Source organism: Tamandua tetradactyla, chromosome 11 (assembly GCF_023851605.1).
Source record: "Tamandua tetradactyla isolate mTamTet1 chromosome 11, mTamTet1.pri, whole genome shotgun sequence".
In the NCBI taxonomy this organism is placed as follows: Eukaryota; Metazoa; Chordata; class Mammalia; order Pilosa; family Myrmecophagidae; genus Tamandua; species Tamandua tetradactyla.
The window spans coordinates 38,021,745-38,035,273 of record NC_135337.1 but is presented as its reverse complement, the minus strand read 5'-3'; the positions used below and the strand labels follow the sequence as shown (position 1 = coordinate 38,035,273).

The following is a 13,529-nucleotide window of genomic DNA, read 5'->3' as shown; positions in this document are numbered from 1 at the left end:
GGCTCATGAACAAACAAAGTGGTCATGGTGGTTTGAATGGAGGTTATGCATGGGCTCAGCAACATAGATTTCCACTCACCAAGGCTAACCTGGCTACAGCCACTGCTGAGTGCCCAGTCTGTCAGCAGCAAAGATCTGCACTCAGCCCCCGATATGACACCATTCCCCAAGGTGACCAGCCGGCTGCATGGTGGCAGGTTGATTACATTGGACCACTCCCTTCATGTAAGAGGCATCGATTTTTTCCAACTGGAATAGACACATACTCTGGACATGGGTTTGCTTTCCCTTCACACAATGCTTCTGCCAAAACTACCATCCGTGGACTTGCAGAATGCCTTATCCATCGTCATGGTATTCCACACAGCATTGCTTCTGATCAGGGAACACAGATCCCAGCAAATGAAGTGCGGGAATGGGCACATGCTCATGGAATTCTCTGGTCTTACCATGTTCCCCATCATCCAGAAGCAGCTGGATTGATAGAACGGTGGAATGGCCTTTTGAAAACTCAATTACGGTGCCAACTAGGTGGCAATACTTTGAAGGACTGGGGTAATGTTCTTCAGCAATCTGTGTACATTGTGAATCAGCGTCTACTGTATGGTGCTGTTTTTCCCATAGCCAGGATCCATGGGTCTAGAAACCAAGGGGTGGAAATGGCAGTGACACCACTCACTATTACCCCTAGTGAACTACTAGGAAAAAATTTGCTTCCTGTCCTTGCGACCCTGAGCTCTGCTGGTCTGCAGGTTTTAGTTCCAAAAGGGGGAGTGCTTCTACCAGGAGAAACAACAATGATTCCATTGAACTGGAATCAAAGACGGCCACCTGATTACTTTGGGCTACTCATACCCCTGGATCAACAAGCCAAGAAAGGGATTGTGTTACTGGCTGGGGTGATTGGCCCTGACTCTCAGGGGGAACTAGAACTGCAGCTACAGAATGGAGGTAAGGGAGAGTTTTCCTGGAATATAGCAGATCCCTTAGGGCATCTTTTAGTACTACCATGCCCTCTGATTAAAATCAATGGAAAACTGCAACAACCCAATCCAGGCAGGACTACCAATGACTCTGAAACTTCAGGAATGAAGGTTTGAGTCACCCCACCAGGCAAGGAACCGCAGCCAGCTGATGTGCTTGCTGAGGGTAGAGGGAACATGGAATGGGGAGTGGAAGAAGGTAATGATAAATATGAACTACGACCATGTGATCTGTTACAAAAATGAGGACTGTAATGCTGTTTTTTTCATGTTATACTATTTAAGTTGTAAGATATCAAGTTTAAGAATGAATATTATCCAAGGACTTCCACCCTATTTTGGAGAGATTTAATGTGTTTCTGGTTATGTACAGGACAGTTGAGTATTGTTAGGTGAGAAAAAAATGTGTCTTTTATTGTTTATTTATTTAGAAATTACATATGGTTGAAGGTGATGAGTATAACTGCCAAGTTGACAAGGGGTGGACTGTCATGGTCAGGTTCATGTGTCAACTTGGCAAGGTTGTGGCATCTGTTTGCCTGGTTGGACAAGTGCTGGCCTGTCTTTTGCTGTGAGGACATTTCATAGAATTAAATCATGTTCATTTTGGCTACATTCACAGCTGATTCCACTTGTACTCAGCCGAGGAGAATGTCTTCTTTAGTGAGTGATGCTTAATCTAATCACTGGAAGCCTTTTAAGGAGGATTCAGAAGAGACAGGCTCTCTCCTTGCTTTGGCTGACGAGCCTCTCCTGTGGAGTTCATCCAGACCCTCCATCGGAGTCATCAGCTTCACAGCCTTCCCTGTGGATTTTGGACTCTACGTTCCCATGGTTACATGAGACACTTCTATAAATTTTATATTTGTGAATATAAAATTTGATTCTGTTTCTCTATAGAACTGTAACTAATACCAGCTAGTGAAAAGAAGAACTATTCTGTACAGATGCAGTTTCTTTTTTTTTTTTGTCCAAAATATATGTAGATTATAGAGTTGTAGATAGGTGCCTGATTTGGAACATCCCTCCCCACCACCAGCCCCAAGCATACTCTAGAAGAGGGATAGTCATATGCATATTGCTAAAGGTAGTAAGTTCCACAGTTGGATTTTAAAATGAGAATATATTCTTCATTGTGAATTACTCTGACATTCACATTGATTCCTTTTATTATGTTATCCAGGATTTTTTTTAGCTACCTTATTTATGCTACAGTTATTCTAAGTTCCAAGACTATTTTTTCAAGATTCATGCTATTTCTCTAGGTCAGCCAGACTGTTAATTGTTGACATGGAAGCTTCTAGAAGCTGTTTTAACCTATGCCTCTCTCATTTTGGATAATTATTTTTTTGCTTGCTTCTGACTCTTAGCATCTTCATCAGTCGAGTGGTCCTTTTGTGCCAGGTTCTCCTCTGGCATTTCCTTTCTTGCTGTTATTCTTTCAGATAATTCTCCTTGCTAACTTATCTCTGCTTGTATCCTTACCAAGCAGAGGTTGGTATCATTAATTTCAATTCTGGAAGTGTGGCATTTTTCTTAGAACATTTGAATTTCTGTGGGGTATTTCCTGGGACAGCTTCCTACTTAATACCTTAGTTTTCCCTTCATTCCCTGTATCTACTTTGCAGAATAGCACCTTGCTGCCCTCTTCTGGCTGTGCCATTTGGGTGTCATTGAGCATATTTTAGTTTTCAATCTTTAGAATTCCTGCAGTATCTCAGATAGACCAGTGGTTCTCCAACCTGTCTGTGAGGAGCTTTAAAAAAATTACTGGTACCCACTTTTGTATATTCTGATATTATTGATCTAGGTTGGGCCCTGGGCATTGATTTACTTTTTTTTTCTTTTTTAACTTTTTTTATTAATTAAAAAAAATTAACAAAAAAACATTTAGATATCATTCCATTCTACATATACAATCAGTAATTCTTAATATCATCACATAGTTGCATATTCATCATTTCTTAGTACCTTTGCATCGATTTAGAAAAAGAAATAAAAAGACAACAGAAAAAGAAATAAAATGATAATAGAGAAAAAAAAGACTATACATACCATACCCCTTACCCCCCTCGCTTTCATTTACCACTATTTCAAACTGGATTTATTTTAACATTTGTTCACCCTATTATTTATTTTTATTCCATATGTTCTACTCTTCTGTTGATATAGTAGCTAGAAGGAGCATCAGGCTTAAGGTTTTCACATTCACAGAGTCTCATTGTGAAAGCTATATCATTGTTCAATCATCATCAAGAAACATGGCTACTGGAACACAGCTCTACATTTTCAGGCAGTTCCCTCCAGCCTCTCCACTACATCTTGAACAACAAGGTGATATCTACTTAATACGTAAGAATAACCTCCAGGATAACCTCTGGACTCTGTTTGGAATCTCTCAGCCATTGACACTTTGTCTCATTTTACTCTTTCCCCTTTTGGCTGAGAAGGTTCTCTCAATCCCTTGATGTTAATTCTCAGCTCATTCTAGGGTTTTTCTCAGTCCCTTGATGCTGAGTCTCAGCTCATTCCAGGATCTCTGTCCCTCATTGCCAAGAAGGCCCACACCCCTGGGAGTCATGTCCCACGCAGAGAGGGAGAGGGTGGTGAGACTGCTCGTCGTGTTGGCTGGAGAGAGGGGCCACATCTGAGCAACAAAAGAGGCTCTCTTGGGGGTGACTCTTAGGCCTAAATTTTAAGTAGACTTGACGTATCCTTTGTGGGGTTAAATTTCATATGAAAAAACCCCAAGACTAGGGGCTCAGCCTATAGCTTTGGTTGTCCACACTGCTTGTGAGAATATCAAGGATTCAACCTGGGGAAGTTGAATTTCTCCCCACTCTCACCATTCCCCGAAGGGGGCTTGCAAATACTTTTCCAGTCACTGATCAAATCATTCTGGGATTCATCGGGGGATCACTCTGGACAAACCAACAAAATCTCATGTGCTACCTGAGATTCCAAGTACTCATGACATTCAATCAAACTATCTACATGAGTTATATTAGGAAATGCTCTAGTCAAAATATAAATTTTGTAACAAATAAACATTTTTTGCTTTAGTCTCACACATCAGGTGACATTTTAAAGTATTAATTATCATCTATTTTCAGCACCCTGCAATAATGACATTCCTTTGTTCTTCCTCATGCCAAAACATTTTTTAAATTTGTACATTGTACATTTCACTATTATTATACACTCTAGGCATTCCTAGATTATACCATCTCGATCTTTAACATCTGTCTTTCTTTCTCATTTCATTTCTGTCCCCAGCCCTTCTCCCTCTATCATTCTCACATGCAGCTTCATTCAGTGTTTTAACATAATTACATTACAGTTAGGTAGTATTGTGCTGTCCATTTCTGAGTTTTTGTATCCAGTCCTGTTGGACAGTCTGTATCCCTTCAGCTCCAATTACCCACTATCTTACCGTATTTCTATCTCCTGATGGTCTCTGTTACCAACGACATATTCCAAGTTCATTCATTAATGTCAGTTCATATCAGTGAGACCATACAGTATTTGTCCTTTAGTTTTGGGCTAGTCTTACTCAGCATAATGTTCTCAATGTCGATCCATGTTGTTACATACTTCAAAAGGTTATTCTGTCTTAGAGCTGCATAATATTCCATCGTATGTATATACCACAGTTTGTTTAGCCACTCGTCTGTTGATGGACATTTTGGCTGTTTCCATCTCCTTGCAATTGTAAATAATGCTGCTGTAAACATTGGTGTGCAAATTTCTGTTTGTGTCTTTGCCCTTAAGTCCTCTGAGTAGATACCTAGCAATGGTATTGCTGGGTCATATGGCAATTCTATATTCAGCTTTTGAGGAACTGCCAAACTGCCTTCCACAGTGTTTGCACCATTTGACATTCCCACCAACAGTGAATAAGTGTGCCTCTTTCTCCACATCCTCTCCAGCACTTTTCATTTTCTGTTTTGTTGACAATGGCCATTCTGGTGGGTGTGAGATGTTATCTCACAATGATTTGCATTTCTCTAATAGCCAGGGACATTGAGCATCTCTTCTTGTGCCTTTTGGCCATTTGTATTTCCTCTTCTGAGAAGTGTCTGTTCAAGTCTTTTTCCCATTTTGTAATTGGATTGGCTGTCTTTTAGTTGTTGAGTTGAACAATCTCTTTATAAATTCTGGATACTAGACCTTTATCTGATATGTCGTTTCCAAATATTGTCTCCCATTGTGTAGGCTGTCTTTTTACTTTCTTGATGAAGTTCTTTGATGCACAAAAGTGTTTAATTTTGAGGAGTTCCCATTTATTTATTTCCTTCTTCAGTGCTCTTGCTTTAGGTTTAAGGTCCATAAAACCGCCTCCAGTTGTAAGATCCATAAGATATCTCCCTACATTTTCCTCTTACTGTTTTATGGTCTTAGATCTAATGTTTAGATCTTTGATCCATTTTGAGTTAACTTTTGTATAGGTTGTGAGATATGGGTCCTCTTTCATTCTTTTGCATATAGATATCCAGTTCTCTAGGCACCATTTATTGAAGAGACTGTTCTGTCCCAGGTGAGTTGGCTTGACTGCCTTATCAAAGATCAAATGTCCATAGATGAGAGGGTCTATATCTGAGCACTCTATTCGATTCCATTGGTCGATATATCTATCTTTATGGCAGTACCATGCTGTTCTGAGCACTGTGGCTTCATAATATGCCTTAAAGTAGGCAGCGTGAGACCTCCAGCTTTGTTTTTTTTCCTCAAGATACTTTTAGCAATTCGGGGCACCCTGCCCTTCCAGATAAATTTGCTAATTGGTTTTTCTATTTCTGAAAAGTAAGTTGTTGGGATTTTGATTGGTATTGCGTTGAATCTGTAAATCAATTTAGGTAGAATTGACATCTTAACTATATTTAGTCTTCCAATCCATGAACACGGTATGCCCTTCCATCTATTTAGGTCTTCTGTGATTTCTTTTAACAGTTTTTTGTAGTTTTCTTTGTATAGGTCTTTTTTCTCTTTACTTAAATTTATTCCTAAGTATTTTATTCTTTTAGTCGCAATTGTAAATGGAATTTGTTTCTTGATTTCCCCCTCAGCTTGTTCATTACAAGTGTATAGAAACACTACAGATTTTTGAATGTTAATCTTGTAACCTGCCACTTTGCTGTACTCGTTTATTACCTCTAGTAGTTTTGCTGTGGATTTTTCAGGGTTTTCGACGTATAGTATCATATCATCTGCAAACAGTGATAGTTTTACTTCTTCCTTTCCAATTTTGATGCCTGGTATTTCTTTTTCTTGCCTAATTGCTCTGGCTAGAACTTCCAACACGATGTTGAATAACAGTGGTGATAATGGACATCCTTGTGTTGTTCCTGATCTTAGGGGGAAAGTTTTCAATTTTTCCCCATTGAGGATGATATTAGCTGTGGGTTTTTCATATATTCCCTCTATCATTTTAAGGAAGTTCCCTTGTATTCCTATCCTTTGAAGTGTTTTCAACAGGAAAGGATGTTGAATCTTATCAGATGCCTTCTCTGCATCAATTGAAATGATCATGTGATTTTTCTGCTTTGATTTGTTGATATGGTGTATTACATTAATTGATTTTCTTATGTTGAACCATCCTTGCATACCTGGGATGAATCCTACTTGCTCATGATGTATAATTCTTTTTATGTGTTGCTGGATTCGACTTGCTAGAATTTTGTTGAGAATTTTTGCATCTATATTCATTAGAGAGATTGGCCTGTAGTTTTTTTTTTTTTTGGTAATATCTTTGCCTGGTTTTGGTATGAGGGTGATTTTGGCTTCACAGAATGAATTAGGTAGCTTTCCTTCCACTTCAGTTTTTTTGAAGAGTTTGAGCAGGATTGGTACTAATTCTTTCTGGAATGTTTGGTAGAATTCACATGTGAAGCTGTCTGGTCCTGGGCTTTTCTTTTTGGGAAGCTTTTGAATGACTGATTCAATTTCTTTACTTGTGATTGGTTTGTTGAGGTTGTGTATTTCTTCTTGAGTCAAAGTTGGTTGTTCATGCCTTTCTAGGAACTTGTCCATTTCATCTACATTGTTGTATTTATTAGCAGAAAGTTGTTCATAGTATCCTGTTATTACCTCCTTTATTTCTGTGAGGTCAGTGGTTATGTCTCCTCTTCCATCTCTGATCTTATTAATTTGCATCCTCTCTCTTCTTCTTTTTGTCAATCTTGCTAAGGGCCCATCAATCTTATTGATTTTCTCATAGAACCAACTTCTGGTCTTATTGATTTTCTCTATTGTTTTCATGTTCTCAATTTCATTTATTTCTGCTCTAATCTTTGCTATTTCTTTCCTTTTGCTTGCTTTGGGGTTAGTTTGCTGTTCTTTCTCCAGTTCTTCGAAGCGAACAGTTAATTCCTGAATTTTTGCCTTTTCTTCTTTTCTGATATAGGCATTTAGGGCAATAAATTTCCCTCTTAGCACTGCCTTTGCTGCGTCCCATAGGTTTTGATATGTTGTGTTTTCATTTTCATTCGCCTCGAGATATTTACTAATTTCTCTTGTAATTTCTTCCTTGACCCACTGGTCGTTTAAGAGTGTGTTGTTGAGCCTCCACGTATTTGTGAATTTTCTGGCATTCTGCCTATTGTTGATTTCCAACTTCATTCCTTTATGATCTGAAAAAGTTTTGTGTATGATTTCAATCTTTTTAAATTTGTTGAGACTTGCTTTGTGACCCAGCATATGGACTATCTTTGAGAATGATCCATGAGCATTTGAGAAAAAGGTGTATCCTGCTGTTATGGGGTGTAATGTCCTATAAATGTCTGTTAAATCTAGCTCATTTATTGTAATATTCAAATTCTCTGTTTCTTTATTGATCCTCTGTCTAGATGTTCTGTCCATTGATGAGAGTGGGGAATTGAAGTCTCCAACTATTATGGTAGATGTGTCTATTTCCCTTTTCAGTATTTGCAGTGTTTGCCTCACATATTTTGGGGCATTCTGGTTCGGTGCATAAATATTTATGATTGTTATGTCTTCTTGTTGAATTGTTCCTTTTATTAGTAGATAGTATCCTTCTTTGTCTCTTTAAACTGTTTTACATTTGAAGTCTAATTTGTTGGATATTAGTATAGCTACTCCTGCTCTTTTCTAGTTATTATTTGCATGAAATATCTTTTCCCAACCTTTCACTTTCAACCTATGTTTATCTTTGGGTCTAAGATGTGTTTCCTCTAGACAGTATATAGAAGCATCCTGTTTTTTAATCCATTCTGCCAGTCTATGTCTTTTGATTGGGGAGTTCAGTCCATTAACATTTAGTGTTATTACTGTTTGGATAGTACTTTCCTCTACCATTTTGCCTTTTTGATTTTATATGTCATATCTAATTTTCCTTCTTTCTACACTCTTCTCCACACCTGTCTCTTCTGTCTTTTCATATCTGTCTCTAGTGCTACCTTTAGTATTTCTTGCAGAGCTGGTTTCTTGGTCACAAATTCTCTCAGTGACTTTTTGTCTGAGAATGTTTTAATTTCTCCCTCATTTTTGAAGGACAATTTTGCTGGATATAGAATTCTTGGTTGGCAGTTTTTCTCTTTTAGTAATTTAAATAAATCATCCCACTGTCTTCTCGCCTCCATGGTTTCTGCTGAGAAATATACACATAGGCTTATTGAGTTTCCCTTGTATTTGATGGATTGCTTTTCTCGTGCTGCTTTCAAGATCCTCTCTTTCTCTTGACCTCTGACATTCTGACTAGTAAGTGTCTTGGAGAACGTCTATTTGGATCTATTCTCTCTGGGGTGTGCTGCACTTCTTGGATCTGTAATTTTAGGTCTTTCATAAGAGTTGGGAAATTTTCAGTGATAATTTCTTCCATTAGTTTTTCTCCTCCTTTTCCCTTCTCTTCTCCTTCTGGGACGCCCACAACGCATATATTTGTGTGGTTCATATTATCATTCAATTCCATGAGTCCCTGCTCATATTTTTCCGTTCTTTTCCCTATAGTTTCTGTTTCTTTTTGGGTTTCAGATGTTCCATCCTCCAGTTCACTAATCCTAACCTCTGTCTCTTGAAATCTACCATTGTAGGTTTCCATTGTTTTTTTCATCTCTTCTACTGTATCTTTCATTCCCATAAGTTCTGTGATTTGTTTTTTCAGACTTTCCAATTCTTCTTTTTGTTCATTCCTTGCCTTCTTCATGTCCTCCCTCAATTTATTGATTTGGTTTTTGAAGAGTTTTTCCATTTCTGTTCGTATATTCAGCATTAGTTGTCTCAGCTCCTGTATCTCATTTGAACTATTGGTTTGTTCCTTTGACTGGGCTATATCTTCAATTTTCCGAGCGTCATCCATTATTTTCTGCTGGTGTCTGGGCATTTGATCAGATTTCCCTGGGTGTGGGACCCAGCTGGTTGAAAGCTTTTTCTGTGAAATCTCTGGGCTCTGTTTTTCTTTTCCTGCCCAGTAGGTGGCCCTCGTGGCGCTCGTCTGTCTGCACGGCAGTCGGCCCGGGAAACCGCGCGTGGAGGGGGTTCGCTGGCCACCGCGGCTTGGGAGAGTGCCGGTCCTAATTGCCCAGCTGGCCCGAAACGCCAAGCGTGACGGGAGGGCCCCGCTATCCAACGTTCCCAGTCAGACCGGGGAGCCACGTGCGTGGAGGGGACCCCAGTTGCCAGTCGCCCTGGCCGGGAAAACGCGCGCCCCTTGGGTATCTCACCGCAGCAGATTCTCCCTGCCCGTTCAGCTGTTCCAGAATGGGGTACGCTGTCTTTTTGGTCTCTGTCGTGGCTCCGGGAGCTGTTTCGTATTGTTTCTGTTTCTTTAGTTGTTTTTCTGGAGGAGGAACTAAGACCCGCGCGTCTTACTAAGCCGCCATCTTCTCCGGAAGTAATAATATCTTCTTGAAAGCAATAATAGCAAAAGTTTCAGACAATCACCTAGAAATGCTTATCAACATCGAGAGGCAGCGGAAAGAAGTCTGTTTCTTGTGCCAGGACTGCCTGGGCTTAAGATGCCTATGTTTGACATTAAGCAAGTTAGATAACTTTTCTGTTCCTCAATATCTGGTTCTGTATAATATTGGTAATTATAGTGCTTACCTTATAGGGTTTATGAGGACTGAATTAATGAGTAAAGTAGTTAGAGAAGTTCTTGGCACTTTGTAGACACTATGTGTGTTTTATTAAATATAGAAATAAAATTTGTCTCATTGAAAGAAATAGAAAGAATACTGTTGTTACTGCTTTTTGTTCTTTATGTTTTAACCCATGGTACAAATCTTTCTTATTGAACTTTATTTTGGATCATTTCAAAAAATAAAAATGCATTTCATTCTTTGGAGTCTAGAATTCTAACACACAAGCACTTTATTTGAGCATGGGCCCTCTGGTTCCTTTTGAAAGCGAGATTTAGTAAATTGTATTACCTTATTTGTTAAAGCATAGTATTCCGAATTTACCTAATCGATTCTTGAACTTTTTTTTTTTAAGATCATTCTTGAGAATACAATATTAAACCAGTTAACAGGAGACATTTGCTTACTTTGCTAGTAAAATCGTAGTTCTTTATTTAGTCTTTGAAAAGAATTTTAAGATCTTTATTTTTTCAAAATAGTTCATTAATATGTAACTATTTCATTATATTTCTTACACTGTGGGTTTCATTCAGGTGGAGTGTTTGTATCACATCCAAAGTATTTATATGCTTTTGGAAGTATTTATATGCTTTTTGGAAGTAGAATTTTTGAAATCCTGGCAAAAATGTTATGGGTGTTTGTATGTTTTTGACTTAGGTTGTCTTCAGATTTCCTATTTCTCCAATTTTTGAAACATAAGTGGGTCTTCTTAGTTCCTGTCTTTCTGTTGAATGCTGTGTCTTTGCTTTTAAAGTTTGTTATGAAAGAACAAAGATTTAAGAAATCTTGTATTTGGAAATTTAATTATAGCCATTTTAAAAATGAGTGTTATGCTAATGAAATAAGCCAGATACAAAAGGAAAGAGATTGAATCATTCCACTTATATGATGGTTCTAGTATATACAAATCCGTATATAGAGAAAGAAAATTAGAGGTTACATGGACATGGAGAGGGAATAATGGGAGTTATTGTTTAATGGGTCCAGAGTTTCTGTTTCAAATGATAGAAAAGTTTTGTTAATGGATGGTGATGATGGTTGCACAGCATTTTGAATGTAGTAGTACCACTGAATTGTGCACTTAAAAGCGGTTAATATGGCAAATTTTATATATGAATTATTGCAATAAAATTTTTTTTAAAAAAAGAATGCCATAAACAAATTTAACACTTTCTTATTCATGCAGAGACTAAAACATGAAATCATAAGTACCAGCTGGATAGCTGAGTAATAGAAAACTGTATTTTTGGCTGAAGAAATGGAATAAAAATAATTCTTCTTTGTAAGAATACCATGTAAGCTTATTTTAATATATGGTTTCTTGACACGTGTATCCTTTAGGCAGGAATATCTGTTTGCTTGCTTGTTTTAAGATAAAAACAGAACTGCTTTTTTTAAAGTTCATTTTTCCCATGACCTCATCATTCTGTTCCCCTTAATGAGTACAAACTTCTTTGCCCCTGCACCTACTTAACTGTGTATTATTCCAAGAGCAGAACAAACCCTTTTTAGGTATGAGCAACGACACCTATCCCTGTATCCTGGTCCAGCCGTAGAATTATTCTGATGCTACATAAGGGTATGAGGTAAGTAAAATAAGAAAAGAGACAGTTCAGTGCCTGAGCAATTGAGAAAAAGATTTCCTGACATTGAAGCTCTAAAACATTTTCTCATGTTTTTTTTTTATTTGTTTGTTTGTTTTACTTGAGTACAATAGTGCTATATCAGAGTCATTGAAACAAGCAATTTATAGGTGAAATATGTTTTTAAGTAGTGACCTGGGGATCTGACATATAAACCATTTATATAACTTCATTGGTTTGGTAAAATGTGTTTCAAGATCTAAACATCAAAGTCACAAATGAGGTTTTAGATTATTCCTTTGAAGGCAAATTTTATGTCTGCTCTAAGGTTTTTATTAAAATTAATCTGAAGTAAGTAGCCAAGAACAATACAAAACAACTGCTAGGGGAAAATCAGTGACTGGATACACAGTGTACACCAGTCTGGATGAAGTGGAATGGCTGAAATCCTATAAAGAACTCATTAGATAGAACTGCAAGCACTCTCGGGCTCCAGCACTGCCCCAGGCAAGAGTGGATCTAAGGCAAGTCTGAGAGAGAAAGTAACTAGTAAGGTCCCTAAAGGGTATATCTTCCCCAAGAAAAGGGGGGCAGGGCCCAGATCAAATGGAATCCTTCCTTCAAGAATTCAGGCCCTTGGGGCTGAAAAACAGAAGCAATCAAAGCCCACCTGCTACTTCACCTCTGTTTCAACCATGCCCCTGGTAGAGAGAGTCTGCTGAAATTAAAGGCACCACATCACTTTAAACTGGTGAGAAGCTGAGGGCAGAAGAGTACCATATGCTGGGCAGGATAGGAAAAACACAAAGTTTAGAGGCTTCATAGGAAAGTCTGACAACCTGCTGGGTCTCACCCTCAGGGAAAACTGATGCTGGCTACTCTCTCCTTCTGAAACGTGGGCCTATCTGGTCTGGGAAAATCTGACTGGGGTCTATAACATCTGAGGAGATCCTCCTCCTCCTCCTCCTCAAAAAAAAGTCTCCATATAGGCAGAGCAAGAAACAGAAAAACAAGAATTGAAAAATTCTGATCAGTTAAACAGAAGCTGTGCTAGAGGTCTAGAGTAAGTTGAACTGAATGTCAAAGAACAGATAGAGAACAAAGTCATCTTGGAAGAAAACCCTAGGTAAAAGTGAAAATAACTTCCAGAATAAACTGTTTAAGGTAATCAAATGCCTAGATGCCAGCAAAAAAAAAAAAAAAAAAAAGAATCATACTAGGGAAATTGAAGATATGGCCCAGTCAAAGGAACAAACCAACACTTAAATGAGATACAGGAGTTGAAACAACTAATTCAGGATATTCGAACAGACATGCAAAATCTCATACAAAAAAATGAAATCAACAAGTTGAAGGAGGATATAAAGAAGACATTTGGTGAACATAAAGAAGAACTCAACAATTTGAAAAAACACAAATTGCAGAAATTATGGGAATGAAAGGTATAATAGGAAAGATGAAAAAAATGGAAACCTACAACAATAGATTTGAAGAGGCAGAAGAAAGGATTAGTGAACTAGAGGAGTGGACATCCGAAATCCAACACATATAAGAAAATACAGAGTAAAGAATGGAAAAATATGAATAGGATCTCAGGAAATTGAATGACAACATGAAGCACACAAATGTACTTGTTGTAGGTGTTCCAGAAGAAGAAGAGAAGGGAAAAGGAGGAGAAAGACTAATAGAGAAAATAATCACTGAAAATTTCCCATCTCTTATGAAAGACATAAAATTTCAGATCCAAGAAGTGCAGCGTACCCCAAACAGGATAGATCCAGGTAGACATACTCCAAGACACTAATTAGCTTGTCAAATGTCAAAGGCAAAGAGAGAATTTTGGAAGCAGCAGGAGAAATGCAATCCAT

At 38.0% G+C, this 13,529-nt stretch overlaps 1 protein-coding gene and 1 pseudogene across 6 annotated transcripts in view; both read left to right on the top strand.

Moving 5' to 3' along the window:
- Positions 1-13,529, top strand: part of HS2ST1 (heparan sulfate 2-O-sulfotransferase 1) — a 310,493-nt gene that overhangs the window by 137,270 nt on the left and 159,694 nt on the right. The gene's annotated exons all lie outside the window — the stretch shown is intronic.
- Positions 1-13,529, top strand: part of LOC143650931 (growth hormone-inducible transmembrane protein pseudogene) — a 36,535-nt pseudogene that overhangs the window by 15,456 nt on the left and 7,550 nt on the right.